Source organism: Oncorhynchus mykiss, chromosome 4, assembly GCF_013265735.2.
Source record: "Oncorhynchus mykiss isolate Arlee chromosome 4, USDA_OmykA_1.1, whole genome shotgun sequence".
Classification (NCBI taxonomy): domain Eukaryota; kingdom Metazoa; phylum Chordata; class Actinopteri; order Salmoniformes; family Salmonidae; genus Oncorhynchus; species Oncorhynchus mykiss.
In genome coordinates this window covers 17095562-17107221 of record NC_048568.1, presented here as the reverse complement: position 1 = coordinate 17107221, position 11660 = coordinate 17095562, and the positions used below count along the sequence as shown (strand labels likewise).

General features: G+C 41.6%; 1 protein-coding gene across 5 annotated transcripts in view; it reads right to left on the bottom strand.

Annotated features, from left to right (window-relative positions):
* The window catches only part of LOC110522208 (protein FAM184A), a 163519-nt gene that overhangs the window by 87811 nt on the left and 64048 nt on the right, over positions 1-11660 (bottom strand). The gene's annotated exons all lie outside the window — the stretch shown is intronic.

Here is an 11660-nt window from a genome sequence, read left to right as displayed (position 1 = left end):
TCAAAGTTCTGTATCGATTGCAGACTCATCAAAGTACTGCTGCTGCCTGTCTTTTTCTTTATCACGAGTCTAGCTGTTTCCCAAAACCCATATCCTCCTCCTTTAATTAAAAGGCTACCCTTTGCTCCCGAACCACTATGTTAGGCTCCGTGTGTTATTACCATCATCCATCCCCACCTCCCCAGGTGAGATCAATGTGTGGTCCTGCTGGCTGAGATGTTCTCATAATGACAGTGACTGGGCTAATGAATAAGACAGCACTTAAAGAGCACAGAGCGGTACAGAATAGATTTTTGTACAACGCATTGTGTAGGCTGAATCTGTGATTGCAGATGGATGCATTCATCACTGACGGAGGAACCCAATATAACACTGGCTGCTTAGTAGTCAGCCTGAAACATGAGCTGAAAGCCCCAAGAGTGGGCCTAGACCTACTTACTGCTCGCTACGAATGTGTCTGCTAACTGTCTCCGTCTTAACACTAAGCTCCAGTAATTGCTTAAAGGTGAGCCTTGTTCATGTTCCCCAGAACGATTTGAGGAAGCTGAAGACAGAGAGGAAAGGGCGAACTCTTAGATCACAAAAGGGAAAATACATCTCAAGGCAACACTGGAGGCTCTGGGTTAAGTTTCCAGAGCGAACTACTCAGCATTGCCCATCTCGCACACTCTGGAATACAGAATTATGATACACAAAGGAGTATGGATCTGAATTATTGCCATAAATGAATGATGACCAGTAATCCCAGGTAGCAAGATGTAGATATGGAAGTGAACAGCGGGTGTCAAACTCAAAGCCCTCTGGTTGTGGATGTTAATCTTTGGGCTGAAGCCAGCATGTTCGGCACTTAAAGAGGCATCATCTGCCCCAAAAAAGGAGAGCTCAGCTCAGGTCTGAGAAATGCAATGCTTCTCCTCCTCTCCTGGCACTGGTGATTGAATCACTCCTACCGCCCAGAGCAGGGGTCATTACTAATGTCTGAACATCAGAAAATGAGACCTTGATGATAGCGATTATCACCTCCATTTGCAGAGGAGTGCGGAAGGGTAACATTATGTTCAGTACAATGGGACGCTCTGTAAACAGTGCCAAATTATACTGAACAAAAATATAAAACGCAACATGTCAAGTGTTGGTCACATGTTTCTTGAGCTGAAATGAAAGCACAAAAAGCTTATTTCTCTCAAATTTTGTGCAAACATATTTTTTTACATCCTTGACAGTGAGCATTTCTCCTTTGCTAAAATAATCCATCCACCTGACAGGTGTGGCATATCAAGAAGCTGATCATTACGCAGCATGATGATTACACAGGTGCACCTTCTGCTGGGGACAAGAAAAGGTCACTCCAAAATATGCAGTTTTGTCACACAGCACAATGCCACTGACGTCTCAAGTTTTGAGACAGCGTGCAATTGGCATGCTGACTGCAGGAATGTCCATTAGAGCTGTTGCCAAATAATTTAATGTTAATTTCTCTACTAATGTCGTTTAGTAGTACTACCAACCGGCCTCACAACCGCCGACCATGTGTAACCACGCCAGCACAGGACCTCCACATCCGGCGTCTGAGAGGAGCCACCCAGACAGCTGTTGAAACTGTGGGTTTACACAAACAGAAAATGTCTGCAGAAACTGAAAGCTGAAAATGTCCCAGTGCTTCCATGGCCTACATACTCACCAGACAGGTCACCCATTGAGCATGTTTGGGATGCTCTGGATAGATACACTACCAGTCAAACGTTTTGGAACAGATACTCATTCAAGGGTTTTTCTTTATTTTTACTATTTTCTACACTGTAGAATAATAGTGAAGACATCAAAACTATGAAATAACACATATGGAATCATGTAGAAACCAAACAAGTGTTAAACAAATCAAATTGATTTTAGATTATTCAAATAGCCACCCTTTGCCTTGATGACAGCTTTGTACACTCTTGGCATTCTCTCAACCAGCTTAAACTGGAATGCTTTTGCAACAGTCTTGAAGGAGTTCCCACATATGCTGAGCACTTATTGGCTGCTTTCCCTTCACTCTGTGGTCCGACTCATCCCAAACTATCTCAATTTGGTTGAGGTCGGGGGATTGTGGAACCCAGGTCATCTGATGCAGCACTCCATCACTCTCCTTCTGGGTCAAATAGCCCTTACACAGCCTGGAGGTGTGTTGGGTCATTTTCCTGTAGAAAAACAAATGATAGTCCCACTAAGCCCAAACCAGATGGGATGGTGTATCGCTGCAGAATGCTGTGGTAGCCATGCTGGCCAAGTGTGCCTTGAATTGTAAATAAATCACAGACAGTGTCACCAGCAAATCACCCCACACCAGAACACCTCCTCCTCCATACTTTACGGTGGAAAATACACATGCAGAGATCATCCGTTCACCAACACCGCTTCTCACAAAGACAACCAAAAATCTCAAATTTGGACTCCAGACCAAAGGACACATTTCCACCGGTCTCATGTCTATTGCTCGTTCTATTGCTCGTGTTTCTTGGCCCAAGCAAGTCTCTTCTTATTATTGGTGTCCTTTAGTAGTGGTTTCTTTGCAGCCATGGAGGCCTGATTTCACACAGTCTCCTCTGAACAGTAGATGTTGAGATGTGTCTGTTACTTGAAATCTGTGAAGCATTTATTTGGGATGCAATGTCTGAGGCTAGTAACTCTAATGGACTTAGATTGGCTCAAATGCATTAAGAAGGAAATACATTTCACAAATTAACTTTTAAGAAGGCACACCTGTTAATTGAAATGCATTCCAGGTGACTACATCATGAAGCTGGTTGAGAGAATGCCAAGAGTGTGCAAAGCTGTCATCAAGGCAAAGGGTGGCTATTTGAAGAATCTCAAATATAAAACATATTTAGATTTGTTTAACACTTTTTTTGGTTACTACTTGATTCCATATGTGTTATTTCATAGTTGTGATGTCTTCACTAATATTCTACAATGCAGAAAATAGTAAAAATAAAGAAAAACTATTTTGACCGGTAGTGTATGTACGACAGGGTTTTCCATTTCCCGCCAATATCCAGCAACTTCGCACAACCATTGAAGTGGGGCAACATTCCACAGGCCACAATCAACAGCTTGAGCAAACCTAAAGCAAAGGCAACGTGTCGCCATGCATGAGGCAAATGGTGGTCACCCCCCCGATACTGACTGTTTTTCTGATGCACGCCCATACCTTTTTCTTTATGGTATCTGTGACCGACATATGCATATCTATATTCCCAGTCATATGAAATCCATAGATTTGGGCCTAATTCATTTATTTCAATTGACTGATGTCCTTATATGAACTGTAACTCAGTAAAATCTTTGAAATTGTTGCATGTTGCATTTATATTTTTGTTCAGTATAGCTTTGAGCGGATATATCTCAAAGGACAGCAGAGTGCCTGTCCGCCATTAATGCCTCGGTCATGCCATTGACTGTATCCCACTATAATAGGATGCAGTTGCAGCCAATTTAAAAGCCAATCTCACTAATGTGACTTTAGAATATTTCCAGTTTTGTAAACTTAATTCCTAACTTGTATTTACTATTCAGTATTAGTTGGACTAAGTCACGTGCAAATATACCGCATCAACCACCTCAGAGGCTCTTTAAAGAAGTGAAGATGCTGATTCGCAAAGCTACTGAATATGCATTAAGTGTGGAAATGGATTTAATGAAGTCGAAAGATAGTGCTAATTAGAGTCATTATGGGCACAGTTTCCACTAAACTGCAAGGTGCACCTAAAATCCAGGAGGTAATTAAGGCAGATAAGGGGGTAGCATAGGGCCAGCTCTGTAAACTGTGCTTTGTTTCATACAGAGGGAACACTGACTGGAACTTTGCTATGCTGAGCAGATTCTCCAGCAGTGTGACACCAAAATTCCCCCACTGCAGCATTTACATGGCCTGATTGCGAATAAGTTTATTTTAAATGCCTGACTTAGCAATACGTCATATATGATTTTTCTCCAAGGTCAAATTAAATGGAAGGGTTTGGCGTACCTTAAAGGTTGCTCAAATCGAATAGTTTGCCTAATTTCAGTTTATGTGACAAAACAAGCAGTGTAGAGAATCATTGTACCATCTAAACCGCTGCGAAATATATTTTACATAACCAAAAATATTGTATTTTTAGCTACTTGAAGCTGGTGTACAAAACCAAAAGTAAAAGATGCAAAAACGAAACTTAAGAGCGGGAAGCATAGAAATAGCCCACATAGACTTGCGTTCAATTAGAATGACAGATCTATAACTCACATTTCTATGTGAATTTGGTCAGGTCACCCAAAAGGTTACATGTTGCAGCTTTAAGCCTCTCATAGACAGAAGATTATGGTTTACGTACATAGGCAGTAGTAGCTTAACGGTCTTTACACAAGTCATTGTGTGATCTTATCTAAGGCAGGTTTGATTGGCTGTGGCCCTTTATTAAATAATAGATGGGCATGTGAAGGGAGGCCTTCATGGGGTGCCTGCCATCTCTATCTAGAAGCGGGGCTGAGTATGAGAGTGGATGTATGAATGTTTGTGTTCATCCTCCATTCTATACTGGCCCATATCATAATCAGGGCTGTTACGGTGACCATATTACCGCCACACAATGGCTGTCACTAGTCATGACTGCAGTCAAATTCCACATGACCATTTAGTCACGGTAACTAGGCTTCTACAAAACTGCGCTCAGATGCTTCTTTTGGTCATTAGTAGCTTACCAAACTTGCTAACTGCTAGTCACTAATGGCCTGCTCCTCAGCACTCTATTGTCCTCTCTAATCACTCTGACATCAATGCAAATGTGATAAAAAAATCTAATCAAACACTTCATGAGAGCCCATGAACTCATGTTGTAAAACATTTCATTGGGCTATGCAATTGCGTGAGAAAACAGAGTGATGGCCGCTAATAAAAAGATGAGGATCCCATCAGCTTTCTATAGGCTAGGCCTACTATATTTATTTCTCAACTTTCCTAATATGAAGAACATTGCTTCTCTTTACAACAGGAGTATCGCCTACCTGGCTCGCATGAAAATAAACCACAGGAAAATTGTCCTCCATTCACTATTCAAGTGCATAGGTTACATGTATTTTTCCCCCTGCCCCTGTTCCGACAAGTGCATGATAACAGTCCACTAAATCCAAACTAATTTCACACATATATTATTTAGTACATGTAAAGGCAAGATTAAATTAAGAATAGTCTGATGGGTGACAATATATCATTTGTGAATGATGTATTATCACTTGTGAATGATGACCAGAGTTTGCAGTAAGACAAGAAACAGAGCAATACTTTTGGTTGTTGTGACTTTTTCAAATCATAGTCGCACACCTCATGTAGCCTATATGTTCCAATGAGGTTTGTATCATAACTAATGTGGCCAAATAACTTCAAACGTAGCCAAACGTGGTGTAGTCTAACTGGCCTAAATAGGTGGAAGGTGAGTTTCAAGTTTGGGGGAGATCATTTTCAATATGATAATTCCCCTTTATAATAAAGCATTACTTGAATAATAGCATTTGCAGACATGTAAGATAGCCTACTGTCACGGCATGGCCTTATGGTGGTGTATATCGCGGCTTCCCCCCTCTCTCACTCTCCCCACTACCAGTTTTATGACTTTACGGTAGGTCATAAATACCTGGTAGAAACTGCCAATCAGTACTGAGGGAGAGAGTCTACCAGAACAAAGCGCTTCACTTTGTCCAAAACTCCTAATCCCCAAAATGGGAAAACGAAACAATATGTATTTTTTTGAGAATGCGGGTATGGTCCGTGGACACTTAAGGAACAGTCAAGACGAGTGTGTTTCATTTGGTGATCTCATGAAGGACAGGAAACATGCTAAGTAGTTGCAAGGTGGCTAATTAGCGAAAATGCTAAAGTTATCAATGATGACATTCAAACACACAACCTTTGGGTTGCTTAGACGCCCACCCATCCTTCCCAACCAACCTCCCTTCTATCTCCCTCCTATCATTTCTGTCTTAAGTAACCTACGGTCTTTATCTGTGATTGAAATGCACTGTATACAAACTTGTTTATTGCACATGAAAAATTATACTTTTTCGTGTGCCTGTCACAAATTTCCAATAAGCAATTTGTGTCTATTTCACAATAATCTATGATGCTGGGCTGCTAATAATATAACACTCAATCACTGTTAAAAATAAATAAAGTTCAATGCATGGCTAAGTGGGTACAGTGTAGAGTAGGCCTAGGCTATATCAGATACATTTATTTTTTCTTTGCATATGAAAAATGTGGCCTTTTATAAACACATTTAATGCAATTCGACTACACTTTATTTATGACTGGAGCATCTTAGTGGGGCAAAAATGTTTTTAGATGCATGCCGCTACACAACACTATACAACACTAAACAATACATGAAAGCCACTACACAACACTATACAACACTAAACAATACATGAAAGCCACTACACAACACTATACAACACTAAACAATACATATACACTAAACAATACAATACTTTTTAAAAACCTAGCTGATATGGGTGACTTGCTTAAACAAATGTGGTTTCTACTGACATCTGAGATGTTCAAACTATGGCATAACGATTTGCCAGTAGATTGACGACTTGATTCATGATGATGACTACTTGTCTAGCTTTCTAGCTAAGATTTTGAAAGTATGATGTTGACATGATCAGTCCAATCAAAGCTACGATAGATATAATGTGATTTGACGTCCTTTTATCAGTGGCCAATGACCTTGAGCCTTCTTGGATGGGCACTTCTAATGTAAATCTATGGCAGCACCCAAGGGGCTTGAATTTCCGAGCTCTCCCCATAGATTCTGCGATGACGTAGTGTCCCCATGAGTGACAGAACATTGTGCCAATCATGGTACAACTAGATAACATTACCAACCCCCTATGCTCTGTATTTTCTGCTGGCTGCCCCACCACCACAGAAAGCACTGAGCTAGGCTTAACAGGTGGGGCTCTGTTCTGAATGACGGGTCGCCACTGGACTGGAGACATTAGTAGAATATTTTTTAATAGGCCAAATTAAAGGACGTGCTACCTTGTCCTGGACCTGCTGTTTTCCTATCCCTCTCGCTCTCCCTCCCTCCCTCCCTCTCGCCCTCCCTCTCTCCTGCACCTGCTGTCTTGACCTCTGAATGCTTAGCTTTGAAAAGCCAACTGACATTTACTCCTGAGGTGCTGACCTGTTGCACCCTCTACAAGCACTGTGATTATTATTGGACCCTGCTGGTCATCTATGAACATTTGAACATCTGGCCTTAATGGCCATGTACTCTTATAATCTCCATCCGGCACAGCCAGAAGAGGACTGGCCACCCTTCAGAGCCTGGTTCCTCTCTAGGTTTCTTCCTAGGTTCCTGCCTTTCTAGGGCGTTTGTCCTAGCCATTGTGCTTCTACATCTGCAATGCTTGCTGTTTGGGATTTTAGGCTGGGTTTCTGCATTTGCTTTTCTTAAATATTGCGATATGTCTGCCTTGGCCTCTCTACTTTTCACAGACAGCCGCATCTCAACAATAATCTGCCCAAAATGTGCGCGGTGCCTTTCCTTCCGACTATAGGCAATGCGATTAAAAATAATCAGCAGCTTATTGTTTTTTAAGAAGCTAAATATCCTCTGTGGCCAAATCATTTTGAATGAATTTATTTATTTATGTATAGACAGGAGTAATCTAATTAGGCTATATAATTCTGGCTATTTCATAAAATTTACTTTAGGACAAGCTTAGCTTCCCCTATCCTTATGGATGCGCCACCTATGCTTGCACATTAAAAATGTTACTGCACGTAACCTCCATTCATTCACTATTCGAGTGCAGGCTACGGATGACATGTTTTGTTTTGTAAACCATTCTAATCCAAAATAATTCCACACATATATTAGTAGCCTATATGCAAAGATCAGATTCAATTAATAATAGGCTGATGGGTGAGAATATTATCAAGTGCTTGTCAAATTGTGAATGAGAGACTGATGAAGTGTGCGCAGCCTGCACAAGCAACTAAGCAGAGCTCATGCCTTAGCGTACATGCAACTTTTTTCAAATCATCATTAGAGTCCAATCATGCAGCCTTAGAATGTGTTAAAAATCACAACATACAGCCTAACGCTTGTATCACAACTAAAATTGCCTTAAATAACTCTAAATGAAGCGTATAGGATGACCTGTTTCTTTGTTAACCTGTCAACACAGAAGCCGACTGTGTTCACTCCCTCGGAAAACGTTTGGAGAAAACATCCTTTCTATTTTATTCAGCTATGTATTGTAATCTTCATACTACAAAAATAATATAAAATAATGCCACGTAATTCTAAGCAAATCTTGTCTGCTAAATTAACTAGTGTAGACCACAGCCATATGGCATAGCCAGATCAGGGCCTTAAAAAATGAAAATAATAATCATATGAAAAAAGTACATTTGAAATAATTAAAACGTATGCACTCACTACTGTAAGTCGCTTTGGAGAAGAGCGTCTGCTAAATTACTAAAATGTAAAATGTAAATAAGGACAACTCAGAGTATGCTATTCTGTTCTCCTGAAATAGACTACATTTTCTTCATATCATGTTTCTTTAGACCTGTCTAAAATAAATCATGGATTTATTGTGAGGGTGTAGGCTATATTAAACAGATTTATTAGACTTTTTAAAATGAAGGCCTTGATGTTCCAAAGGTCTACATCAGTGGCTTGTAGGCTATGCGTGGAAGCCAGGAGATGCTAAATGTGTTTATGTTAATTAATGGTAAATTACAGTGAGACCGGCAGTTATTTGCTTGACAGTCACCAGCTAACAACATGACCGCCACAGCTCTAATCATAATTATAATTATTATCATAGTTATTCTTAAGTATTTGTATGAATGGGAAACGTAATTCCATTATGTTGTGCAATCATTTGTTCTCCCTTTGTTCCCTCTCTCTCCTCCCTCTATCCCTGATCACAGGTGACCAGTGAGAATGGTATAGTGGCGTGCTATGGGGTGGGGCTTCTAGTCTCCTGGGTTCCGGGCCTGGGAGAACATGAGAGAAGGTGTCTCCACGAGTAGGTCTTCTTATTGTTACCCGTATCATGTTTTAGTTCTTTTCAGCCTGAGGGCCATGTATTTGTAATAAATATACCTCAACTTTAGTATCAGACAATGTGGTCCTGCGATTCCTTTCATAGATACAATCCAGGTTTCATAGATACATATAATGTACCATGCGGTCTTCTTCTAATAGAAACTAGAGACTCGCACTCACTGATGCTGTTGTGTTGGTGTTCCTCTCTCTGTTCTGTTGCGTAACTGTATTGGTGCCTTCTTAATTATTGGGATGGATGGGTTTTTCACACCTTCGCTAAAGTGATGAATGTTTCACACGGCTCTCTAATCTGCATTATTCATTTACAATTCTTAGCCTAGCCTAATCACGATGCACTGCACTGTAGGCCGAGACTAGAAGTGTGAACTTTCCTATCAGTATTGCATGGAAATGTAGCCTTATTAATATTACATAGCAACACATTTGAATTACAGCTGGGACCAATGGCGAAGGTCACAGGAAGTGATGTGCTCCACTTGCCATCAGACAGGAATTGCACATGTTAATGGATGGTGGAATGGTTGCCTGTAGTGAGTGGGCACAAAACAAATGAGTCATGCACCAATTTGTCTCTGATTCATCTAACTACCTTGAAAGCCTTACTGAATGAGATCTTACTCCACAGCACTCTCCTCCTTCAGAAATGTAACGGTTGATTAGGATCATTAAATCACATTCCTCTCATTTCAATATTGTAAAATAGCCCCCCCTTTCAAACAACATTGTCCGTTGTCCCTGAACAACATTTTCCTCAGATACGGAAGCCAAAGAAACTAGAGGACCCGTGCCAACCTCTGGGATACCACCTGATAAATATCTAATACTATATACTAGGCCACAGCGCTGGGGGTGGTGAGAAAAGCCTTGATTGTTGTGGTTCCCCTCTTCCTTAGCAGGCCATGACAGGTTAAGGCTATGCGTACCAGGGGGGTTTCGTGCCTGCTGATGGAAGGCATGGTTTCCAGGCCCCTGATGTCACCCAACATGGGCAGCGACCTCTGTATGGGATCAATAAGTATTTGCTGTGAAGGAACAGTATAAACATCATCTGTCTGAGAATGGTTCTAGGGCTGGGGCCTACTACATCTTGCCAGCCACTCAAATTTCTAGGAAATGTTATAGCGTTTCAATTCAGATAACTTGGCATCCAGGTAGACACACAGACAGTATTGGTAAAAATATCAGTGTGTGTGACTTGCTTTGTTCTACAGCTGTTTGCCAAAGAACTTGATGAGAACACTGACTGTGGCACTGCTGGAGCAGATGGAATATCAGTATGAAGGCTCATGTGATCATGTCTCCACACATGACTGGATGACACCTCAAACAACGCAAGAGGGCAACATGGTTTAAAGATCTGGAAGTTTTTTTAGACCATTTTTTGAGAGGCACAAAAAGTGATGGCATTTCCCTGTGGGGTTTCGGAGCATCCTTTTCAGAGTGTATTGCAGCCAACTGCTATGGTTCATTTGTTGTGTGATCCATCGCCCTAGGGGAATACAGGCTGATCAGCAGGGGAAGAAGAACCACTTCTGTTACTGGAGCCTCCTTTCTCCCCCTTATCCCAGGAACTAGCTAGAGACAGGAGAAGGGGCTGAGGGAATGGAGTACTGGAGGACTTTGATTGGCCTTGCACTCAGTGCTCCATCAGCACAGGGACTAAAGTTTCTAAAGTCCCGCCTTGGAAGTGGTAATTGTAAGAGAGGGCTGAGGTGTGAAGCTTTCAGCCAGACTCGCAAGAAAAAAGAGACAACACTATTTAATAGGCTACATCTCATGGAAAAGGCCAAATGCTCAGACGGAGGTAAATGCCGATAGCTGAAAAGGTTATCAGTGCGTCATTTGGCCCACCTCAAAAACGAACATTTGGCTCACAAGTTCTGCTACTGCCCTGTGAGTGTAATCTACACACAGAGACAAATCCCCATGCAGGCAGGATATGATTTTAAAAAAATCCCATACACACATGCATGCAGCCCCAATAATCCACTATTTGAAGATATAAATGGGATGTTTAAGGTCGGGGGATATATATGTCACGGCACGTGCATTTATGGAATGAGAGCAGAGGCATCATATCTGACAGCCAATGAGCTTAAACTGAACTGGACTGTTGTGGAAATGAGAGGTATTACTGATATCATTTCCACACACTTGAGTCTGACACAATCAAACCCGATTCCTGTAGTCACGCAATCCTCACCTCCTTCGCAATAATTGAATGTTCTTGCTCATGTTTACTGCAGTAGAGCTGTCCAGGTTACATGATGTTCCTTGCAATATGGAATCCGATTGAATCCCGGCTGCCAGGGAGGTAAGCGCTCCTCCACCCCTCAGTTCCTGGAGTTGACCTCAGTAGGCCTCTGTGGGGGGATGGCTAAAACAGGGAGGGATGTAAATCAAACTACCAGAGATGCCACAGTGTCTGTGAACCCGATATGACAGTCTGTCTGGCCACACTGTGACAGCTCAGTGCTGGGTCTACTTGGGCCAGAGACACCAGTGAATGGAGACCAGCTGGCCACTCGGTCAGACGGTCTGTCATCTCCATTTAGA